The following is a 6,000-nucleotide window of genomic DNA, read 5'->3' on the forward strand; positions in this document are numbered from 1 at the left end:
GGTTTCCTTTTCTCCACATCCTCTCCAACACTTGTTATTTCTTGTCTTGCTAATTATAGCCATTCTGACGGGTGTGAGGTGACATTTCATTGTAGTTTTGATTTGCATTTCCCTGATAATTAGTGACGTTGAACATCTTTTCACATGCCTGTTGGCCATCTGTATGTCTTCTTTGGAAAAATGTCCGTTCAGATCCTTTTATTATTTGGGTTGTTTGGGTTTTTTTGTAGTTCAGTTGTATGAATTCTTTATATATTTTGGATATTAATCTCTATAAGATGTATAATTTGCAAATATTTTCTCTCACTAGGTACGTTGTCTTTTTGATCTGCTGATGGTTTCCTTTGCCATGCAGAAGGTTTTTAGTCTGATGTAGTCCCATTTGTTTATTTTTTCTTTTGTTTCCCTTGCCTGATGAGACATGGTATTCAAAAAGATACTACTAAGACCAAAGTAAAAGAGCATGCTGCCTATGGTTTCTTCCAGAAGTGTTATGTTTTCGGGTCTTACATTCAAGTCTTCAATTTATTTTGAGTTAATTTTTGTGTATGGTGTAAGATAATGGTCTACTTTCATTCTTTTGCATGTGGCTGTCCAGTTTTCCTAACACCATTTATTGTAGAGATTTTCCTTTCTCCATTGTATGTTCTTGGCTCCTTTGTCAAAGATTAACTGTCCATAGATATGTCAGTTTATTTCTGGACTCTCAACTCTGTTCCATTGATCTATGTGTCTATTTTTGTGCCAGTACCATGCTGTATTGATTACCACTGGTTTGTAGTATATTTTGAAGTGAGGGAGTGTGATACCTCCAGCTTTGTTCTTTTTTCTCAGAATTGCTTTGGCTATTCGGGGTCCTTTGTCATTCCATATAAATTTTAGGACTATATGTTCTATTTCCATGAGAAGTGTCATTGGTACTTTGATAGGGATTGCACTGAATCTTTAGATTGCTTTAGGAAGTATGGACATCTTAACTTTGTTAATTCTTCCAATCCATGAACATGGGATATCTTTCCATCTCTTTGCATCTTCTTCAATTTCTTTCAACAACATTTTATAGTTTTCAGTGTAGAAGCTTTTCACCTCTTAGGTTAAATACCTCCTAGGTATTTTATTCTTTTTGTTGTAACTAAATGGGATTGTATTCTTAATTTCTCTTTCTGCCATTTCATTGTTAGTGTATAGAAATGCAACTGATTTTTGTGTGTTGATTTTATACCCTGTAATTTTACTGATTTTATTATTTCTAATAGTTTTTTGGTGGATTCTTTAGGGTTTTCTATATATAAAACCATATCATCTGCAAATAGTGACAGTTTTACTTCTTCCTTTCCAATTTGAATTCTTTCTATTTCTTTTTCTTGCCTAATTGCTCTGGCTAATACTTCTAATACTATGTTAAATAAGAGTGGCTGGTTTCTGTTCTTAAAGAGATAGCTTTCAGTTTCTCACCACTGAGTATGACATTGGCCATGGGTTTGTCATATATGGTCTTTATTATGTTGAGGTACTTTCCTTCTATATCCACTTTATTCAGAGTTTTTTAAATCACAAATGGATGCTGTGTCTTGTTGAATGTTTTTTCTGCATGTATTGAGACAATGATGTGATTTTTATTCTTCATTTTGTTCATGTGGTGTATCACGTTGATTGATTTGTGGATGTTGAACCATCCTTGCATCCCTGGAATAAATCTCACCTCTTCATGGTGCATGATCTTTTTAATGTATTGTATTTGATTTGCTAATATTTTGTTGAACATGTTTGCATCTATGTTCACACTTCTCCTACTCTCACTTCTCAGACTTCAGTTTCTCCTGTTCAATCTTCCTTAAGATGTTAACTTTTTTCACTGTCACAGATATGCTTTCCCAGGACTATTTCTGCCACTATCTTTGAATAACCATTTAATCATTATTAACAACTTTCAGAAATTTAAACAATTTACAAGTGTTTTTCGGTGATACTCTTACTCCCCATGCAGATATTGTTTCTGCAATTACGAGTGAAGTGATAATCACTTCCTAGTATGGAATTGAGACAGTGAAGTCATAGATCTTTGTCTCAGGTTTCAGACGCCCCTTTGGCATACTTGCAGGTGTTGTGAACCTGACAGCTCATTTCTTGTCAGGAAATGACATTCTGTAACTGGCTTTCCTTTCCAGATTCCTAAAAGAAATTGAATATGTTTCAGGATGTGGATTAAGAAATAGTATTTGGGTAAGATAATTTTGCTGGCTGGGTTGGACCCATTGATGTGGATCAAGGCTGTCCCAGGGAGAGAAGCCTAAGGTGTCCTGGCCTACATGCTGATCTGTATAACCCAATTCATATCTAAAGTTATACGATGACACAATAACCAGACCCCACCTGCACTGATACCATTTTAATGACTTTTTACATCATCTTTTCTTTGTCTAGTAAAAATAAGTCACATACCTATGCCTTATAAATTTAGCCCTCTCAACACATTGCAGCTCTTCACTGCCCATGGGTCCTGTCCCCATGCGTGCAGCCCTTCATCACCTATAAATCCTGCCCCCATGCCATTTTCTGAATAAAACAGCTCTAGTGCCAGACCTTGAGAGTCCAAGAAATCTTTCTTTCGACTCCTCAGCTCCCTGAGCCTGCATCAACATCACTGATTATACCAACAGGACAGATGTTTTCTGAGGCAATCAGAGGCAGAACATCACTCATGTTCACCAACTTCAGGGCCACTAAAATCTTCCCTGTCCTCCATATTTCTGTCCCTGCTGGAGTCTTCTCTCTTATCCCTAACCAAACATACTAAAATTTACAAAACCAACTCTAAAGCTGCAATCTCCATGTATTTGAAGAATAGCTAGATATCCTATATTTCCTCTCAGCTACAAGTACACACTTTGTGCTACAGTAATAGTACATGGTATGGTGTTTTCATTAGGTCTGTAGCTTTTGGGAGCATCTGAAATCATGTACTTTAAAGTTATCTGTGTTGGGTGTCAGATAAATGTGGGTGCATCTGAAACCAGCAAAAGGCCAGTTTGATGAGTAAGCATCTAGGTACTAAAATGTTTTCCTTTTTGTAATGACTGATTATAGCTTTTAGCTGTTTAACCCGCCCATTGTTAACTGTGCTGTTTAGGCAATATGCTGTCTGACTCCCACGAGGCTCCTATAGAGAACATCTCCCTGGAGCCTGGTCACCATGGTAATGGGTGTGTGAGCTTCCAGGAATTAGAACTCCTTGGCCACTTCGGGCCGGTTGAGACCACCAACTCATCAAGTGGGCCCACAAAGATGTCCGATAGGCAACCTTTTGATGTCAAGAGGCTAAAAACTCCACCCTCAGAGCATGCTAATGCTGCCATTTTGCAAACATGGGTCCTATGAAGAGGGATGGTCTGACTATGCTTGTGCAGATCATCAATCAACTACCTCACCTCTCCTCACCTCCAATCATCTATCTCCACATTTCAGACCACCTTGCTCCCTATCCCATAAATGTCCCTGAGTTCCTATTTTCGGGGAAGTGAATTTGAGGCTCATTCTCTCACCTCCTCACATGGCTGCCTTGTGATTAAACTCTCTCTGCTGCAACCTCGTCCTCTCAGTGTTTGGCTTTCTGGGCAGCAGGCAAAAACGAACCTGGTTTGGTAACACTTCCCCTTTAAGAATATCCACGCAAATAACCAATAGCCATTTCACAGAAAAGAGAGATAAGGTGAGTTTTACTTGAACTAGGAAGGCAGTCTCCACAAAGGGAGAAAGCATTCCAGAGAAGTGTGGTTTGCAGCACGATTATACACCATTTCGGAACAAAAAACATACATCAGTCGTGACAGGGATACATGTTTTCAAAGTAATGTGGACAGATTTTTGGGACCCCTCTCCCTGATCTAGTAAGCAAACTGCACAGGCTTCAAATCGGTAACATAAAGTCCATGCTGTTGTTGATGAAAATAATCCATAATCAACCTATAAATGAAAATTTGGGAGAGTTTATTCTGAGCTAAAATGTGAGGACCATGGCCCAGGGCCTTTCTTCCTGAAGGAATAAAGGGCACCAAAGAAGTGGGGTGCATGGAGTGATTATATACACCCAAAGAGGATGTTTCACATAGGATTGAAATGTCCCTTTTACAATAGTCACGAGACTGCTCTGTCGGCACAGCGATTGATGGACGCAGCAGGTAGGTCTGCTGTCTCAGTGGACACAGCAGGGTGGCAGGTCTGTTGTCTCGAGCTGGTTGGTCACAGGTGAGCTGGGTGGTCAAAGGTGAGCACAGCAATAAGTTCCTAGCCTAAGGAAAGATGCTTATCCTTAAGGAAATGCCAATGTGGGGGGGAAGCTGCACCTTTACCTTAAGGTCATTTGTTCTTGCCATAGGAAATGTTTAAAGCAGATATACAATGCATGCTCAATGGCCATGTCAGGCCCTTTTGGAAAAAACAAACTCAGGCCGAATTAGGTTTACACCAAGTGGCTTCCTCATATACTCCAATATATCCTATTGCTTGCCATTTCTATTTGTCACTGTACTGTGAAGCAGCTGTGCAGGCCACGGTTACCAAGCAAGGGCTCTCTTTCCACCCATGTGCACAGAAGCCGATACTGTGTACACCAGTCTTTGAGGGAAAAAACAGTTTATTATTACTGGTAATGGACTGGTAAGGTGACAGAAGGATAGTCTCTCAACTCTGTCTCCCTGATCCAGGGTATAGGGTAAGGTGTAAGGGACTAGGGAGTGCAGGTTGGTATGCGGAAGCACTGGCAGGATGAGTTTCAATCGCCTCTCCCCTCTGTGCATACTCCTGGTTGGCTCGCAGACTCTGAAAAATAGCCTTAACATTCTGTAGTTAAGATGAGGTCAGCACAGTAAACAATGGCAGAGTTGCTAGGTAGATTTAAGTCATTCCCTTTTCTACTGATAAGAGTTTCTAAAGATTTGGTGGTCTGGCTCAGAGAGCAAGGCACCCTTACAAATGGAAATATGTCTTATAATGTAAATTTCCCCTACAAATGGGTAACTTCTATTAGGTTTTCAGAGCTTTTTCACTGTGTCAGCTCTTTCTGAAAAATATTCAGCCTAAAATAATTCTTATGCCAAAGAGGCATATTTTGGGGTGCCAAATTCTGTTCCTGGTCCTGTGGTACACCATCTTCAGCCTGTGTCAAAATGACCTCGCAACCCACACCTCATGATGGAAGACAGCAGCCAGACACATCCACAACAGGAAAAGATAAAGGGGTACCTCACTCTCACCTTTCCCGGCTGCAATTCTTAGAGATGGAGGGAATAATTAATGACCCTGGTCCTTGCCTCCCTCCATGCATAGATAACGTCAGCATCTCTGAACTTGTTTGATGTATAACCAAGAAATTCTTATGTTACCTTCAACGTAGAATCTAGAGAAAAGCCCAGATGTACTCAATCCCCCTTTTTTGGACATACATGAAATCTAGCTCTAAGTTTTTCTTTTCCTTTTCCTCTTGCCCACACTTACACTCTTTTGTGAAAGAGATATAAGCTGCACTTAAACTCACACAGCCAGGAGGAATTCCATCAGAACACTCTGTTGAGTTTTTCCGGGGTTCAAATTCCTGATGCTGATTATTGAATAAATTCCTTCGCTAATATCACCTGGACTGTGACGAGGATCAGGGCTGCCCCAGCCCCAGGGACAGAAGTGCAAGATGTCCTGCCCTACATGCCGACCTACATCATCCTCTGGGAAGCATAGGACGTCCTGACCTGATTTCTATCGACAGTTATAGGACCACCTGATAACCAGACCCCACCTGCACTGATACCATTTTAACGAGTTTTTCATGATCTTTCCTTTATCTTGTAAAGAAATAACTCACATACCTATGCCTTGTAAATTTAGCTCTAACCCTCAACACATTGCAGCTCTTCACTGCCCATGGGTCCTGTCCCCATGCCTGCAGCTCTTGCTGCCCATGGGTCCTGTCCCCATGCCTGCAGCTCTTGCTGCCCATGGGTCCTGTCC

This window comes from Equus quagga, chromosome 13 (genome assembly GCF_021613505.1).
Source record: "Equus quagga isolate Etosha38 chromosome 13, UCLA_HA_Equagga_1.0, whole genome shotgun sequence".
In the NCBI taxonomy this organism is placed as follows: domain Eukaryota; kingdom Metazoa; phylum Chordata; class Mammalia; order Perissodactyla; family Equidae; genus Equus; species Equus quagga.